Consider the following 19504-nt stretch of genomic DNA (forward strand, 5'->3'; position numbering starts at 1 on the left):
GGTGTTGAAAACAATACTATGTGTGTTATGCATAAATGCATTAATCAACGTTCAATCGCAACTCAGGTGTGAATCCAGGCTCATATGTCCTTGAATGCTGGGGATGAACAGATCCGACTTCAGCTGCATGTGTGTGCTGTGTTCACCTCCTGTTTCCATTCGTATAAAGAGTTCCAGAGGAAAACAAAAATAAACTATTGTTTTGATATAACCTCCGTGTTCAACAGAGTTAATAGACTTTACTGCAAACACAAACTTGACACTGTCACACACTGTCATGAGTAAACAGGTGGTGGTGTGACCAGCACCATGCCTGGCCACCTTCATCTGCTCAGCATTAATTCTTCCTCACTCCACCAAGTAATGAATCGAGGATCAATCAACATAGCCGAGGCTATCCGTGTCTCTGTCTCTCTCTCCCCGTGGTGAAGGTGTTCCCCTCCACACATTCAGAGTCAACAGCGGCACGCGCTTAGCGTCTTTGACCGATAGATACATTGACGCACGTATTGTTGGTTCTTTCGGTAAAGTCACGTAGATAGAAAATAAAAATAACAGATTAAATTTAATAAGATAAAGACCACTTGTGTTGCGATCGAAACGTCGTGGGTTTTTTGCTTTATTTTCAATTTTTTATTTTATTGTTATTTTAATTTTATTTTCTATCTACGTGACTTTACCGAAAGAACCAAGAATATTAATTCCTGCAGTCACCAAAGTTTTAGGTCAAAACATTCACACACGTTGACAAAGCCTCACCTTGTGTTGTTGTGGGCAGGTCGCTTCTGATAACAAGAGCGGTATAGCAGCTCAAGCGGGCTTGGCCTGGTGAAAACAAAAGAAAATAAAAACTGCGTGAATATTTACAATAAAACAAAGTTACAAAGTGGCGAGCCGGGTGAAGACAAATTAAACTTAAGCGAGATAATTAAAGTGAACACAATCAGGCGAGGGCAGGAGGCAAGGCCCCACGTGGCTAGGCCCCGCGTTGTAAAGTTCCAACCTGGACATCGATTCCCATGCTCGCTGCTACTCAACTGACATCCCTACGAGAGAGAGAGCGAGGCTCTACCTTGGTAAACAACAACAACCACCACCACCACAACAACCACCACCACGATGAGAATTTCTCACCTCGGATTTCAGTGCAAGAGCGCACACGGCAGCTTCCTGTTACCTCGCGACAGCAGGAAGTAGTATGACATCACTTCCCTCCCACGAGCGGCTCTGTAACTGAATAAATTATATTTTGATTTAAAGCTTTCGTGACTGCAGTAATTCATATTCTTAGTTTTTTTCGGTAAAGTCACGTTGAAGAGAAACAACAGAATAACAAAATATATATAAAACAATAAAAAATTCTCACGACGTTTCGACCATAACTCAAACGGTCATCATCAGGTGTGTCGGTTTGCATAAATTTATTTTTAAAACGGCATATTTATTTAAAAAAAACGTTTGCGTCACGCGCAGCGATTGGCAGTTTGCCCAGGACTAGTCCATCTATTTTTTGAAAAGAGGAGGGGGGAGACGAATTTTTTTTTATGCTGTCTGAAAGCCACTGTAAGCGTGAACAATCAATCAAGAACTGAAATGATTTATCAAATCTTTCCAATGATTGCTAAGATAGAATCCATCTTCTCGGTTGAAATTGTCTCTGTGCTTGTATATGTGGATAGCCTCATGAACGAATCTCTCATGGAAGCCAGATGGCTTACAAAGAACCTCCGTCTTGGAAAAGTCAATGGCATGTGAGCCTACTGAATTAGAACAATGATCTGCTACGGCCGAGGTGTTGGTCCTACCGTGTTTAAGGTCTGCTTTATGTTCACGAATGCGGTCCGAGATATGGCGTTTGGTTTCTCCAATGTAACTACTACCACAGAGGCAACTTAGTTTGTAGACACCAGGGTATTGTATGTCCGGAATCACATCTTTTACAGACGGAACCAGATCACGGATTTTATGTAATGTGTTGAAACGGACCTGGATCTTGTGTTTATTCAAGATTTTGGAGATCTTTTTTGTGATCCCAGCAATGTAGGGTAAAGTGATGGTTTTGAAAGGCTCCTCAAGAGGGTTCTTCTTCATGGTTTGAGTGATAGCTTTGCGGATTGTATAGTCGGAGTAACCATTAGCCCTAAGAGCTTGGTGTACGTGCTTGAGTTCACTGCTTATGTGTTCCTGGTCGGATATGCATTGGGCTCTATGATACAGAGTCTTGATGAGAGAATTCTTCTGTGATGGATGGTCTGAAATCCGTTTTAGCTAAAGGTCTAAACTTTGCAGTCACACCTAAACACATACCAGTTAATGATATAATTGCCCAAGTAGACGTTGCTCTCAGGGGCCTGGGTCACATCGCTGCAGACGTAGCAAGATCTGAAATCGCTGCAACCCTCAAAAACGCTAAGATGCCAGCTAGCAACCTCAGCAAAGATGAGCGTTTTGAATTATATAAATTAAAAAAGAGGAATGATATTGTAGTTCTCTCAGCTGACAAAGGCAATGCTACTGTCATCATGGATAAAATAGAATACAACCACAAAATTAAAGAATTACTCGACGATGGTAGTTATACAAAAATAAAAAGAGATCCCACCAACAGCCTCGTCACACAAACCAACAAAATAATTTCTGATTCAACCGCATTAATTGATCAATCTAAACAGTTTTCGTTGAAACCTTCTGCTGCCAGGCCACCAAGATTATACGGCTTACCAAAAATACATAAAGTTGATACACCTCTTCGTCCCATAGTCTCTACTATCAGCTCCCCCACCTACAAACTAGCTCGTTTTTTGTCTGAAATCCTGCGTCCTTTCACTGGAAAGACCACCTCTGCAGTACAAAATTCTACTCACCTGGTATCAACAATCAAGGGTATTTCCCTGTCCCCAGACGACCTGCTTGTCAGTTTTGATGTAGTTTCCTTATTCACCAAGGTTCCTGTACCTGACACCATTGCAATCATTGTAGACTTGGTTCATCAAGGACTAAACACTGAGGTACCCCCCCTGGTGAGACACTGTTTAACCAATACATACTTCACTTGGAATGGAACTTTCTACAAACTGAGGGCACCCCAATGGGCTCCCCCCTTCTCCAGTTATAGCTAACATTTTCATGGAGAAATTTGAGACTGACGCCATCCAGACTGCCACTCTGCGCCCAACCTTATGGAAGAGGTACGTGGATGACACTTTTGTCATCTGGCCACATGGCCGGCCTGCTCTAGACCAATTCTTCGACCACATCAATTCCATACACCCAGCCATCAGATTTACCATGGAAGTCGAAATAGATGGCAAGATACCTTTTTTGGATGTCCTAATTAAAAAGAGACCTGATGGTTCAATGAGCCACTCTGTCTACAGGAAAGCTACCCATACGGATGCTTATCTGAAACCGGATTCCCACCACCATCCATCACAGAAGAATTCTCTCATCAAGACTCTGTATCATAGAGCCCAATGCATATCCGACCAGGAACACATAAGCAGTGAACTCAAGCACGTACACCAAGCTCTTAGGGCTAATGGTTACTCCGACTATACAATCCGCAAAGCTATCACTCAAACCATGAAGAAGAACCCTCTTGAGGAGCCTTTCAAAACCATCACTTTACCCTACATTGCTGGGATCACAAAAAAGATCTCCAAAATCTTGAATAAACACAAGATCCAGGTCCGTTTCAACACATTACATAAAATCCGTGATCTGGTTCCGTCTGTAAAAGATATTATTCCGGACATACAATACCCTGGTGTCTACAAACTAAGTTGCCTCTGTGGTAGTAGTTACATTGGAGAAACCAAACGCCATATCTCGGACCGCATTCGTGAACATAAAGCAGACCTTAAACACGGTAGGACCAACACCTCGGCCGTAGCAGATCATTGTTCTAATTCAGTAGGCTCACATGCCATTGACTTTTCCAAGACGGAGGTTCTTTGTAAGCCATCTGGCTTCCATGAGAGATTCGTTCATGAGGCTATCCACATATACAAGCACAGAGACAATTTCAACCGAGAAGATGGATTCTATCTTAGCAATCATTGGAAAGATTTGATAAATCATTTCAGTTCTTGATTGATTGTTCACGCTTACAGTGGCTTTCAGACAGCATACATAAAAAAAAAATTTCGTCTCCCCCCTCCTCTTTTCAAAAAATAGATGGACTAGTCCTGGGCAAACTGCCAATCGCTGCGCGTGACGCAAACGGTTTTTTTAAATAAATAAATAAATATGCCGTTTTAAAAATAAATTTATGCAAACCGACACACCTGATGATGACCGTTTGAGTTATGGTCGAAACGTCGTGAGAATTTTTTATTGTTTTATATATATTTTGTTATTCTGTTGTTTCTCTTCAACGTGACTTTACCGAAAAAACTAAGAATATGAATAAATTATGTTAATGAGGCCGGCCCATATGTCGAGGGATGGGGGCGTGGGCGCTGAACCCGTCGCAATAAACGCGCGACGGCTTTAACGGACACATTATGTTAATGAGCCGCCAGTCACTGGGCGTAGCTTTGCCCAAATAAGGATTGCCACTGGAACGATATCGGCAGTGACCCAGGCGGAGGTGACGTCACGCCACGAGCGCGGTGGACGGGGAGGGGCGAATACCTTGGTGACATGACGTCACTAGCGAGGACACCTCCCCCTGGCGTTTCACGCCGATGAGGTAATGCAGAGTGGTGACGTCACAGAGTTGGAGTTTAAGTTGATTTAGATTAATTTTCCATTGCTCCCTCCCTTTGGTGTGTGAGCTCAGCAACAACGTGGACATTATTGTGTATACACCGTGTGTGTATGTACACTGTGCGTGTACACTGTGTGTGTGTACACTATGTGTATACACTGTGTGTGTCACTGTGTGTCGCTGTGCCACTGAGTACCTGGTGCGGTGTGTAAATATCGCCACTAGGGAGACAAAGGCGGTCGGGCGTGGTGCTGGCCACCCACCCCCTCGTGTACCGTTCCGGCATTCATAGGTGCTCGCTAACAGCACTTGCCCCTACAGTCTGTTAAGGCTATACGGGGGATCTTTATCTTTGTGTACACTGACTGGCTCCAGTTTAACAGCAGAGGTCTCACTCCGAATCAGTCGAGCGGCAATATCTTTTCATCGGTTGCGTAACGCTGTGTGGAAGCTACCTGGTCTGTCGCTCCGCACTATGCTTCAGGTCTTCTCGGCCATGGTCATTCCCTCCCTTCTCTACGCTTGCGAAACGTGGACCCTCTTAATGGAACATCTTCGCCAGTTAGAAACATTTAGGCTGGCCTGCCTACGATCCATCCTGGGTTTAACCAGACTGGATTGTGTGAGGAGCTCACAAATCCTTGAAAGATCTGGGCAAGGTCCCATCGGTGAGCTCCTCCGGCGGGCAAGGCTGCGATGGCTGGGTCATGTAGCCCACATGCCCAGCCACCGCATGCCGAAACAGCTTTTGTGCGGCCGGATCGAGGGGGCTAAGCGGGCGCGGCACGGGCTAGAGAAGAGATGGAGTGATGTGGTACAGGAGGACGTGGAGCTGAGTGGACTTGCCGATGACTGGTACCAGTGGTGTCAAGATCGGCTTCTGTGGAGGCTCGTGAAGGATGCTACTGGGCAGTTGGAGGTAGTCGCCCTCCAACAACAACTGAGGGCGGAGGAGCGACGCTCAGAACAACGAGCGGAGCGCCGGGTGGCTAAAGTACAGCAGGTTGGCACAGTAGGGGGCACAGGTGGTGCATCATCCAGTGATCTCAGTCAGTCGACCCGTGGCACCTGGGTCTGCCCCGTGACCTCCTGCCAGCGGGCGTTCGACACTTCACGTGGCCTCAGGGTGCACATAGCTTGGCACAAGCGTCGTGGTAACGTCACCGCCACTTAGTGGCAAATGGCGGTTGTTGTTGTGTACACTGTGTGTGTACACTGTGTCACTGTGTGTTTGTACACTCTGTGTGTGTACATACACTGTGTGTGTACCCTGTGTTTGTACACTGTGTGTGTACACTGTGTGTACACTATGTATATACACTGTGTGTGTGTACACCTTGTGTGTACACTGTGTGTACATTGTGTGTGTACACTGTGTATAAACTGTGTGTGTACACTGTGTGTACAATGTGTGTGTACATTGTATGTGTACACTGTGTGTATACTGTGTGTACACTGTGTGTGTGTGTACACTGTATACTGTGTGCACACTATGTGTGTACTCTGTGTATACACTGTGTGTGTGCACTGTCTGTGTACACTGTGTGTGTGTGCAGTGTCTGTGTACACTATGTGTACATTGTGTATACACTGTGTGTATAAACTGTGTGTGTACACTGTGTGCACTGTGTGTACATTGTGTGTACACTGTGTGTGCACACTGTGTGTGTATACTGTGTGTGTGCACACTGTGTGTGTGTGTACACTGTGTGTACACTGTTTGTGTCCGAACCCCCGGCAAGGCCATCTACTTAATGACGAGAGAAAATTCACACGAAATGTCCTTTTCAATGAAGTCTTCCAGATGTAAATTGATACAAGCTTTTAATGAAGAAATAAAATCATCTAATTCAAAACACAACACAATTCAAAGATGTTTAATTTTAAAACTTCAAAACGGAGCATGGGGTAAATTTTGATTTAAAGCTTTCGTGACTGCAGTAATTCATATTCTTAGTTTTTTCGGTAAAGTCACGTTGAAGAGAAACAACAAAATAACAAAATATATATAAAACAATAAAAAATTCTCACGACGTTTCGACCATAACTCAAACGGTCATCATCAGGTGTGTTGGTTTGCATAAATTTATTTTTAAAACGGCACATTTATTTATTTATAAAAAACGTTGGTGTCACGCGCAGCGATTGGCAGTTTGCCCAGGACTAGTCCATCTATTTTTTTGAAAAGAGGAGGGGGGAGACGAAATTTTTTATAATGTATGCTGTCTGAAAGCCACTGTAAGCGTTAACAATCAATCAAGAACTGAGATGATGGATTCTATCTTAGCAATCATTGGAAAGATTTGATAAATCATTTCAGTTCTTGATTGATTGTTAACGCTTACAGTGGCTTTCAGACAGCATACATTATAAAAAATTTCGTCTCCCCCCTCCTCTTTTCAAAAAAATAGATGGACTAGTCCTGGGCAAACTGCCAATCGCTGCGCGTGACACCAACGTTTTTTATAAATAAATAAATGTGCCGTTTTAAAAATAAATTTATGCAAACCAACACACCTGATGATGACCGTTTGAGTTATGGTCGAAACGTCATGAGAATTTTTTATTGTTTTTATATATATTTTGTTATTTTGTTGTTTCTCTTCAACGTGACTTTACCGAAAAAACTAGGAGCATGGGGTACTTGCGTGAATGCGTCCTTCGTGTGCAAATGTTGTGACTTTCCTGGCCTGAAGGCCGTCAATGTGTTGGACCCTTATTGGTGCACAGCGTCTCAACAACAGCAGTGGGGTTTGCTTCAACCGATAGGTACGAACATCCAGACGTGAATCAGCAAGGACCATTTCTAGTCCCAGTTAGACAAAATCTACGTCAACACGTAAGACAAAACTACAATTGGTGTTGTAGAGAATGTACCTCCTCCTATACGTGTAACTTTTAAGTGGTATGCCTTGTAACTGATGAATGATCCGAGCGTGCTCCCTATTTCAAAGACGATGAGTTGCTCCAGAGGCAGACGCTTCGTGAAACACAAAAGTACCCTTTGACCAGTATCACAAGAACAACGGGTCTCACCTGAGTTCTCTGTACAGGTTACTTACAAAACACACACACACACTTTGTCCTAAGATCACTTAATCAATGTTTGACCCTCAGACAAAATGTTACATGTACGCGCACAGTCAGACAAGTATTCATTCTAAATCATTGACGGGCATATTAACATTGAATTACTGCAGCGAAATTGACTGCATCACGTTACATCGTATTAACAAGAAGTAATTTTACAAATACGCACCGTCTGCTTAACAGTGTATGTACAACGTACTATTGTTGCGTCATTCAAAACGAGTAGGCCGTTGCATGCTGGCGTCTGGGTCAAAATGTAGCAAATTCTAAACATTACGCTACAAATAATAGATCACGGCGTTTCGATGGCAACACAAGCAATCGTCATCAGGTGGGACAAGCACAGCAGCAATAAGAGGAAACTGCTGGAGTAGGCGCCTACTACTTCAGCAGTTTCTCTTGCTGTGGTTGTCCCACCTGATGACGATTGCTTGTGTTGTGATCTAAACGCCGTGATCTGTTATGTTTCTACCCACGTGGTGACTTTACCGAAATAACTCAAGAGTGTGGATTCCTGCAGTCACGAAAGCTTCAAATCAAGATTACCTACAAACTACACAACTGAGATGACGCATCGATCATCACCCCCTACTTACAGGCTCTTGTCCACATGCAGGCTGGTGCAGGGCCACCACCTTGTGCCACACAAGGGCAGCTGCTACTTGGGGATGCTCTTCGAGTGCTTCAGACGAGGTACGACACAAAACTCTCAGTTGCCGAGGCGATAAAGCAAGCACCGTGTAAATGCAAATATTATAACATAGTGAATGCTTGGAAGCTTATTGTCTCTCGCTCCTGGCTAGAGATCTACCCAACCCACAGGTCCACAAAGATTGGCCGCCGTTACTCTGCAGGTTGCACCTAGGAACTGAGTGTTCAACTTCACGTTCTTGTCATTAAAGGCCTGTGACAAAGGTGTATCTATTGGAGCGACATCGTCTCAAGCTTACACATCTACCGGGTCTCCACTTGACTTTGGATTGTCTCGGAGGAAGTCCACCCACACCTCCACTTCCACAAACTGCTGGGAGTTGCCTCACTCTGCCTCCGTCAGAATTCTCCTCCTGCTTCACGTTGCCTCCATCGATGTGAAGGTCCCATTTTGGAGTTGAATCTTCATCTTCACATTTCACCTTCACTTCTTCGTTCTTCACCATCACTTCTTCCCTCTTCACCTTCACCTCTTCACATTTCACCTGCACCTCTTCATATTTCACCTCGCTACCTTTAAAAGTGTCCAAGCTGGGATTTTCTTCCGGTTCGTGTTTCATGAGGGATGGGCTCATTGCGGCACTTTGACTTTCACAAGCTGATTTCAGACTCCACTCCTTGCAGATCTTTTGATGCTTCTGTGTTCTCTGGTGTAGTTGAAGATTTGATGAATGTGCAAAAGCCTTCCCGCACACACTGCACTTGAAGGGTTTCTCTCCCGTGTGTGTACTCTGGTGTACTTGAAGATTTGATGAATGTGCAAATGCCTTCCCGCACACACTGCACTTGAAAGGTTTCTCTCCCGCGTGTGTTCTCTGGTGTGTTTTAACAGCAGATGAATCTGAAAATGAATTCCCACACACACTGCACTTGAAAGGTTTCTCTCTCGTGTGTGTTCTCTGGTGTGTTTTAAGAGCAAATTAATCTGAAAATGTCTTCCCACACACACTGCACTTGAAAAGTTTCTCTTCCGTGTGTGTTCTCTGGTGTTTTAAGAGCGGATGACCATGAAAATGTCTTCCCACACACACTGCACCTGAAGGGTTTCTCTCCCGTGTGTGTTCTCTGGTGTTCTTTAAGAGTAAAGTTCCAACCTGGAGCAAAGTTCCAACCTGGACATCGATTCCCATACTCGCTGCTACTCAATTGACATCCCTACGAGAGAGGCTCTACCTTGGTAAACAACAACCACCACAACCACCACCACCACCACAACGATGAGAATTTCTCACCTCGGATTTCAGTGCAAGCGCGCACATGGCAACTTCCTGTTGCGTCGCGACAGCAGGAAGTAGTATGACGTCACTTCCCTCCCAAGAGCGGCTCTCCAACTGAATAAATTATGTTAATGAGGCCGGCCCATATGTCGAGGGATGGGGGCGTGGGCGCTGAATAATCTCGCGACGGCTTTAACGAACACATTATGTTAATGAGTCGCCAGTCACTGGGCGTAGCTTTGCCCAAATAAGGATTGCCACTGGAACGATATCGGCAGTGACCCAGGCGGAGGTGACGTCACGCCACGAGCGCGGTGGACGGGGGAAGGATGAATACCTTGGTGACATGACATCACTAGCGAGGTACACCTCCCCCTGGCGTTTCACGCCGATGAGGTAATGCAGAGTGGTGACGTCACAGAGTTGGAGTTTAAGTTGATTTAGATTCATTTTCTATTGCTCCCTCCCTTGGGTGCGTAGGCTCAGCAACGTGGACATTATTGTGTACACAATGTGTATACACTGTGTGTGTCACTGTGTGTGTGTACACTGTGTGTGTGTACACTGTGTGTGTGTACACTGTTTGTGTCCACAATGAACCAAACACCCGGTAAGGCCATCTACTTAATGACGAGAGAAAATTCACACGAAATGTCCTTTTCAATGAAGTCTTCCAGATGTAAATTGATACAAGCTTTTAATGAGGAAATAAAATCATCTAATCCAAAACACAACACAATTCAAAGATGTTTCATTTTAAAACTTCAAAACGGAGCACGGGATACTTGCGTGAATGCGTCCTTCGTGTGCAAATGTTGTGACTTTCCTGGCCTGAAGGCAGTCAATGTGTTGGACCCTTATTGGTGCACAGCGTCTCAACAACAGCAGTGGGGTTTGCTTCAACCGATGGTTACGAACATCCAGACGTGAATCAGCAAGGAGCATTTCTAGTCCCAGTTAGACAAACTCTACGTCAACACGTAAGACAAAACTACAATTCGTGTTGTAGAGAATGTACCTCCTCCTATACGTGTAACTTTCAAGTGGTATGCCTTGTAACTGATGAATGATCCGAGCGTGCTCCCTATTGCAAAGACAATGAGTTGCTCCATATGCTTCGTGAAACACAAAAGTACCCTTTGACCTGTATCACAAGAACAACGGGTCTCACCTGAGTTCTCTGTACAGGTTACTTCCAAAACACACACACACACTTTGTTCTAACATCACTTATTCAATGTTTGACCCTCAGACAAAATGTTACATGCACGCGCACAATCAGACGCGGTATTCAATCTAAATCATTGACGGGCATATTAACAAAATTGAATTACTGCAGTGAAATATCCTGCATCAGGTTACATTGTATGAACAAGAATCTATTTTTAAAAATACGCACCGTCTGCTTAACAGTGTATGTACATATTCTTGGTTCTTTCGGTAAAGTCATGTAGAAGGGAAACAATAAAATAATCAAAATATAAAACAATACAATTCTCACTGAAGTCGAAACATCGTGAGAATTCTATTGTTTTATATTTTTATTATTTTATTGTTTCCCTTCTACGTGGCTTTACCAAAAGAACGAAGAATATGAATCCCTGCAGTCACGAAAGCTTTAAATCAAAAGTGTATGTACACCGTACTATTGTTGCGTCATTCAAAACGAGTAGGCCGTTGCATGCTGGCGTCTTGGTCAAGATGTCGCAAATTCTAAACATTACCTACAAATAATAGATCACGGCGTTTCGATGGCAACAAGCAATCGTCATCAGGCAGACAAGCACAGCAGCAATAATGAGAAACTGCTGGAGTAGGCGCCTACTACTTCAGCAGTTTCTCTTGCTGTGGTTGTCCCACCTGATGACGATTGCTTGTGTTGTGATCTAAACGCCGTGATCTGTTATGTTTCTACCCACGTGGTGACTTTACCGAAAGAACTCAAGAGTGTGGATTCCTGCAGTCACGAAAGCTTCGAATCAAGATTGCCTACAAACTACACAAACGAGATGACGCATCAATCATCGCCCCCTACTGACAGGCTCTTGGTCACATGCAGGCTGGTGCAGGGCCACCACCTTGTGTCACACAGGGGTAGCTGCTACTTGGGGATGCTCTTCGAGCGTTTCAGACGAGGTACTACACAAAACTCCGAGTTGCTGAGGCGGTTAAGCAAGCACCACGCAAAAACAATGATAACATCATGAATGTTTGGGAGCTTTATGGCTCTCGCTCCTAGTGAGAGATTAACCCAACCCACAGGTCCACAAAGACTGTCCGCTCTTACTCTGCAGGTTGAACCTAGGAATTGAGTGTTCAACTTCACATTCTTGTCATTAAAGGCCTGTGACAAAGGTGCATCTATTGGAGCGACATCGTCTCCGGCTTACACATCTACCGGGTCTCCACTTGAATTTGGATTGTCTCGGAGGAAGTCTACCCACACCTCCACTTCCACAAACTGCTGGGAGTTGCCTCGCTCTGCCTCACAGTCAGAATTCTCCTCCTGCTTCACGTGGCCTCCATCGATGTGAAGGTCGGATTTTGAAGTTGAATTTTCATCTTCACATTTAACCTGCACTTCTTTGCTCTTCACCATCACTTCTTCCCTCTTCACCATCACCTCTTCGCTCATCACTTCTTCCCTCTTCACCATCACCTCTTCACATTTCACCTCGATACCTTTAAGTGTCAAAGCTGGGATTTTCCTCCGGTTCTTGTTTCATGAGGGATGGGCTCATTGCGGCACTTTGACTTTCACAAGCTGACTTCAGACTAAACTCCTTGTGGATCTTCTGATGCTTGTGCGTTCTCTGGTGTACTTGAAGATTTGATGAATCTGCAAACGCCTTCCAGCAGAGTGCACCTGAAGGGTTTCTCTCCTGTGTGTTCTCTGGTGTTTTTGAAGAACAGATGACTGTGAAAATGCCTTTACACACACACTGCACTTGAAGGGTTTCTCTCCCGTGTGTGTTCTCTGGTGTCTTTGACGATTTGATGAATCTGCAAACGCCATCCCGCACAGAGTGCACCTGAAGGGTTTCTCTCCCGTGTGTGTTCTCTCGTGTCTTTGAAGATGTGACACATGTACAAATGCCATCCTGCACAGAATGCACCTGAAGGGTTTCTCTCCTGTGTGTGTTCTCTGGTGTACTTTAAGATGTGGTGACTGTGCAAACGCCATCCCACACACAGTGCACTTGAAGGGTTTATCTCCTGTGTGTGTTCTCTGGTGTTTTTTAAGACCAGATGACTGTGAAAATGCCTTCCCACACACACTGCACTTGAAGGGTTTCTCTCCTGTGTGTGTTCTCTGGTGGGTCTGAACAACTAATGAACGTGCAAACGCCTTCCCGCACAAGGTGCACCTGAAGGGTTTCACTCCCATGTGTGTTCTCTGGTGTCTTTGCAGATTTGATGACTGTGCAAATGCCTTCCCACGCACACTGCACTTGAAGGGTTTCTCTCCCGTGTGTGTTCTCTGGTGTATTTGCAGATTTTATGACTGTGAAAATGCCTTCCCACACACAGTGCACTTGAAGGGTTTCTCTCCTGTGTGAGTTCTCTGGTGCCGTGTCAAATTTCCAGTCCGATCCGTGCTGTATGCACGCTAGTCGCATTGTTGACTTGTCATACCGAGCTGCGCTGACTGCATTTGCTCCATCAGACCAATTCTGCGGAGGAAGCGTGAGAGGAAGCGTCAGCTGCAGACAGAAAAAAATAATATCCACACCATCTACACGTCAGTATCGAGGCACAGAGGAATGCATATATAGTCACATGTGACTTACACGTCTATATTCATATATTCATGATGTAGTAAAAACGTTTCCCAAATTCATCACACGGGCTGGTATGGCACACAATGAGAGGGCAAATGGTCATAAACATGCCTGGAAGCCCTCGTATCTTCAAAATGAATGTTCACCCAAAACTCCGAGTACACAATTTCGGCTGTCTGGCTACAAAAGGAATATTTATGAGAGCTAAATTCAGCTGACATAGCAAAGGGTGTTGAAAACAATACTATTTGTGTTATGCAGAAATTCATAAATTAATGTTCAATCGCAACTTAGAGGTGTGAATCCAGGCTCAGATGTCCTTGAATGCTGGGATGAACAGTTCCGATTTCAGCTGCATATGTGTGCTGTGTTCACCTCCTGTTTCCATTCTTATAAAGAGTTCCAGAGGAAAACAAAAGTAAACTACTGTTATACTATAACCTCCGTGTTCAACAGAGTTAATAGACGTTACTGCAAACACAAACTGTACAATGTCACTGGGTAAACAGGCGGTGGCGTGTCTAGAATCACGCCTGGCCATCTTAATCTACTTGGCATGAATGCTTCCTCACTCCACCAAGTAATTAATCGAGGATCAATTAACATAGCCGAGGCTAACTGGAGTTTGCGCGTCTCTCTCCGTGGTGAGATGTTAACTACCTCACCTGGTATACAGGAAGTCGTGGGTTAGATCCCGACACTGACGCCTGCTGTATATCTGGAGTTTGCGCGTCTTTGACCGATAAACATTGACACACGTATTCTTGGTTCTTTCAGTAAAGTTACGTAGATAGGAAATAACAATAACAGATAATAACAATAACAGATAATACAATTAAATTAAATAAAGACTGCTTGTGTTGCAATCAAAACGTGGGTTTTTTTTGCTTTATTTACTATTTTTTATTGTTATTTTTATTTTATTTTCTATCTACGTGACTTTACCGAAAGAACCAAGAATATTAATTCCTGCAGTCACCAAAGTTTTAAGTCAAAACATTCACACACGTTGACAAAGCCTCACCTTGTGTTGTTGTGGGCAGGTCGCTTCTGATAACAAGAGCGGTATAGCAGCTCAAGCGGGCTTGGCCTGGTGAAAAAAATGAAAACTGCGTGAATATTTACAATAAAACAAAGTTACAAAGTGGCGAGCCGGGTGAAGACAAATTAAACTTAAGCGAGATAATTAAAGTAAACGCAATCAGGCGAGGGCAGGAGGCAAGACCCCGCGCGGCTAGGCCCCGCGTTGTAAAGTTCCAACCTGGACATCGATTCCCATGCTCGCTGCTACTCAACTGACATCCCTACGAGAGAGAGAGGCTCTACCTTGGTAAACAACAACAACAATCACCACCACCACAATGAGAATTTCTCACCTCGGATTTCAGTGCAGGAAGCGATAGCTTCCTGTTACCTCGTGACGTCACGCGGTAGCAGGTGACATGACGTCACATCCGGGGTACGAGACACGCTCCTCCCACAATGAGCTTCTCCGTAAATAAATAAAAGTATGAATAAATTATGTTAATGTACAATTCGATATATAGGTGCTGAACCCGTCGCAATAAACTCGGGACGGCTTTAAAACATTATGTTAATGAGCCGCTAGTCACTGGGCGTAGCTTTGCCCAAATAAGGATTGGCACTGGAACGATAACGGCAGTGACCCAAGCGGAGGTGACGTCACGCTCAAGAGCGGGGTGGAATACCTTGAAGACATGACGTCACTATCGAGGTACACCTCCCCCTGGCGTCTCACGCCGATGAAGTAATGCAGAGTGGTGACGTCACAGAGCGGGATTGGAGTTTGTTGATTTAGATTCATTTTCATTGCTCCCTCCCTTGGGTGCGTGGGCTCAGCTACAACAACAACGTGGACATTATTGTGTGTACACTGTGTGTGTACACAGTGTGTATGTGTACACTATGTGTGTGTGTACACTGTGTGTGTGTGTACACTGTGTGTATACTGTGTGTGTGTACACTGTGTGTGTGTACACAGTGTGTGTACACTGTGTGTGTGTGTGTACACTGTGTGTGTGTACACTGTGTGTACACTGTATGTGTGAGTACACTGTGTGTGTGTACACTGTGTGTACACTGTGTGTGTGTACACTGTGTGTGTACACTTTGTGTGTACACGTACACTGTGTGTGTGTACACTGTGTCTGTGTGTGTACACTGTGTGTGTGTACACTGTGTGTATACTCTGTGTGTGTACACAGTGTGTGTACACTGTGTATGTATACTCTGTGTGTGTACACTGTGTGTGTACACTGTGTTTACACTGTGTGTGTGTGTACACTCTGTGTGTGTTTATACTGTGTGTGTTTACACTGTGTGTGTACACTCTATGTGTGTTTACACTGTGTGTGTGTACACTGTCTGTGTACAGTGTGTGTGTGTACCCTGTGTGTGTACACTGTGTCTGTGTACACTGTGTGTGTGTACACTGTGTGTACAGTGTGTGTGTGTACACTGTGTGTGTGTACACTGTGTGTATGTGTGTACACTGTGTGTGTACACTGTGTGTGTACACTCTGTGTGTGTACAATCTGTGTGTGTGTACACTGTGTGTGTTTACACTGTGTGTGTGTACAATGTGTGTGTGTGTACACTGTGTGTGTTTACACTGTGTCTGTGTGTACACACAGACACAACCTCTACCGTCAGCAGTGGATGGGTGTAGCGAGGTGCAATGCCCGCCCCCATCTCTGTGATTAAAACACACAAACACCACTAGCCTATAATAATAAAGTGACAGAAAAGGACAAAGAGTACGTTTGACCTGTCAACTGATATAAATTCCACATTTATATGGCGTAGCCCAGTCTCTCCATTGGATGACTCCTGTTAACCTCACACAGAGTAGTACTCAATTTATTGAGCTCTGATGCCCAAACTGTATTTTGAAATTGCAACCTTTAACACTGCGAGACAAACGTTTTAACCACATCACTTTCCAGCCAGATATCTCTGCCCAAGTTGGAGCACTCTACCAATGAATCCAGTCATCTGAAATTAACGTTATTGTAACATGCATTCGGAATTCCTTTGGTCGCCCAAATGAGCCTCCGCACCTTGGCATGGATAGCGAGTCCTGCACTCACGTCAGAAGCAATAACGTCCAGCTATTTTATTTCAGCATGGCAGATTTTAAGCCATGTTGACTTGGAATAAACCTCCCCAGGTACTTGGTCCGATTGAAACTGTAAAAATAAAATTGTACCCTTAGGGGTTAGCCTGAATTGAACCCATGAGATCGGATCCAAGCGTAATGCATCAAAGCAGCACTCCCATCTCACTGGGTTTGTACAAAATATCTGTGCTATACACCATACTACTTTACAGTAAAATACTACTATACTTTAGCTGGAATGTAGCATGTTTATGGTAGAGTGGATTATTTGTCAATTTTGATTGAAAATCCGAAGTGTCTTCAGTTATAAGACTCCGTCATTCTTCAAGCTGCATACCAATGTTGACCAAATATTTACATTGCTAAAGGACATTTGCAGATGATACATTATTAATGTTTGAGACAGAGGGACATGCCAATGCACGTGAATGTTTTTTCAATAAAACATATCAAAACTATACAGTTGCAATGATATTAAAATTAAATCCAAGCAACATTACCATTTTCCCTGCTCCTTGAGTTTGTGCTCAATACTTTAACGTGTACAGGGCCATGGCGATGTGGGAGCCGACGTCCACCCCACCGCCCTCGCTGGGCAGGTGGGGCGCGACGTCCGCCCCTTCCGCCGCCTCCTCCACCGCATCGGTCGGCTCCCGCCGGGCCCCCGCCGACCGAGCGATCGGGCCCCCCGCGCCAGCGCCCTCTCCGAGGGACAGACTCGTGCTGCTGGCTCACGGCCGCACGGAGTAAACCCACGCACCCCCGCGCGCACCGCGGCTATCGCTAACGCAGCGGACAGCGGCACGCTAGCGCCTACACCGGGGAGCGATTACCTCCACGAGCATCCGCGCGCACCGCAGCCATCGTTAACACGGGGCCCGAACGGTCTCGCACCTGCGGGCGATTATCTCAACGCGCGTCCGTGCACGCCGCGCGCCCACTACGGCTGACGCTGACGCAGCACGCGGCGGCCCACTCGCGTCCACGCCGACGGGCGATGATCTCAACGCGCGAGCTCCGGCCGCGGCTCCGCCCTCGCTCTCGCCGCGCATCCGCCCACGGCGCCGCTCCGCACGGGAATCACATGCGCACCACACCGATGCTCTCTGCTAACTTTTATTCGTGGCGCAAACCCCGCACCGCCCGGAGGGAATATTCTACGAGCCGACCCTAGGTCTACCGCTACCCAAGTCCGCAAATGCTCGCAGGCCCCATCACGTACCTCGCGGCCGTGCTCACGGCGTCGCGCGGACGCCGTGAGAGTCGGAGGGACGAAGACGAAAGGGAACTTTGCCTATCGCCGCCTCGTAGCGGCGCTCGCCGGCGTCGCACGGATTCCGCGAGTGGCTCGAGAAGGCGGGGAGCGTCGCGTGCGACTCGTCGCCGCCGACCCGGCGAAACTTCGCGCGCCCAAACAATTTGAAGCCAACTCAGGGGCGCCGCAATGTGACTCGCTCTGCGAGGGTCGGCCATTCTCCTGGCACCGGGAAACCGCGGGACTTTCATCCCAGAGACCCTTCGGATGAAAACCCGTCGTGCCGGGCAATCCCCCGCCAGGACGCTACGTGCGCGCGCTGCAGGTGCGTGCTCGGTGTGGGGGGGCACGGGGGAGTCGAGGCGATGGCAGAGTTGCTCCGAGACCGTGGCACCACAGCGGATCGGGAATTGCGCTGAAATCCGGCTCACGCAAAAGCACAAAAGGGGCGACCCAACGGGGCCCCGAAATCAAATCGATTCGCCGAGTCGACAAATGTGCACATCGCCCCGGGGATGGCAACTGACAGTCGAGTACGGAAAATCGTGATGTGCACCGATTCTGTTTATGTGCGACACAACTTCACGCCACATGGTCCCACGGGGAAAGACGGTGGCATAAGTAAATACACAAACGAACCAGTAAACCATTGGTGATTGATCAAAGCTATGAAGGCGATGATCCAGAAAAATTATATTATGATGCTGTGGTAAAAGGTAATAAGTTACTCTAAAGTACATGGCCATGGAAACGTTGGTAATGATTAGGAAAAAGTCTGAAATATGTTGACGTGTAAATCAGCAAATCAAATTAAATCCACAGAGGAGGGAAAGAAGGATCCCAAGCATGCGACACTCAGAACCAAAAGTGGCAGAGACCCGGCCGAGAGAGTGGAGAGAGAGAGAGAGGAAGAGACTTTTCAGGACTTTATTTCCACTAAAAAAGTAACAAAAAAACATTACAGCAAAAAAACACCAAAATTGAAAATCAATAAAACATCAAACTCTTAACGGCGGTATGTGCATGAAATACAAATGGCACCGGGATAGAGGCTGTGGAAACGAGGTGGTGCACGGACATCTCCATGTGCAGCAAAGTTGTTCAAGGGTTTTTCAATTTTATAAAGATTCAAATGTTTTGACATCAGAATGCGATGTGAACAATATATATTTTTCTCCCCTACATTTTCAAAACGAAATGGCGTTGACATGTCAAACACCTGAATTCGTTTTTTCAAGGATTCTGTTGTCGTAGCTACGTATGCAGTCTGCAAGTTTTTTTTATGTGGACACGTGCAAATATTGTCTGGGTACATGAAAATATTCCTTTGAAAATGTGTCCTAGACTATATATATATTTGTAAGTTAATAAAAGTAGAATTGAAACATTAGCACAATGTAGATTTGTATATTGTAGGGTAGAAATATATTTATCATAGCGATGATCTAACATTGGTTTAATACAATTTATATTTTTACTTAGAATACTTTAGCCATGCAATAGACTAAATATAATGCTTGTGTTTTAAAAGAAAAAAATATATTTACTAGGATTAAAGTTGCGCGAAAGATTTTATAAAATCTGAGGCTTGGAGAATTG

This window comes from Petromyzon marinus, unplaced genomic scaffold (assembly GCF_048934315.1).
Source record: "Petromyzon marinus isolate PM22_M1 ecotype Great Lakes invasive population unplaced genomic scaffold, UKy_Petmar_22M1.pri1.0 PM_G_Scaffold_1, whole genome shotgun sequence".
NCBI lineage: Eukaryota > Metazoa > Chordata > Hyperoartia > Petromyzontiformes > Petromyzontidae > Petromyzon > Petromyzon marinus.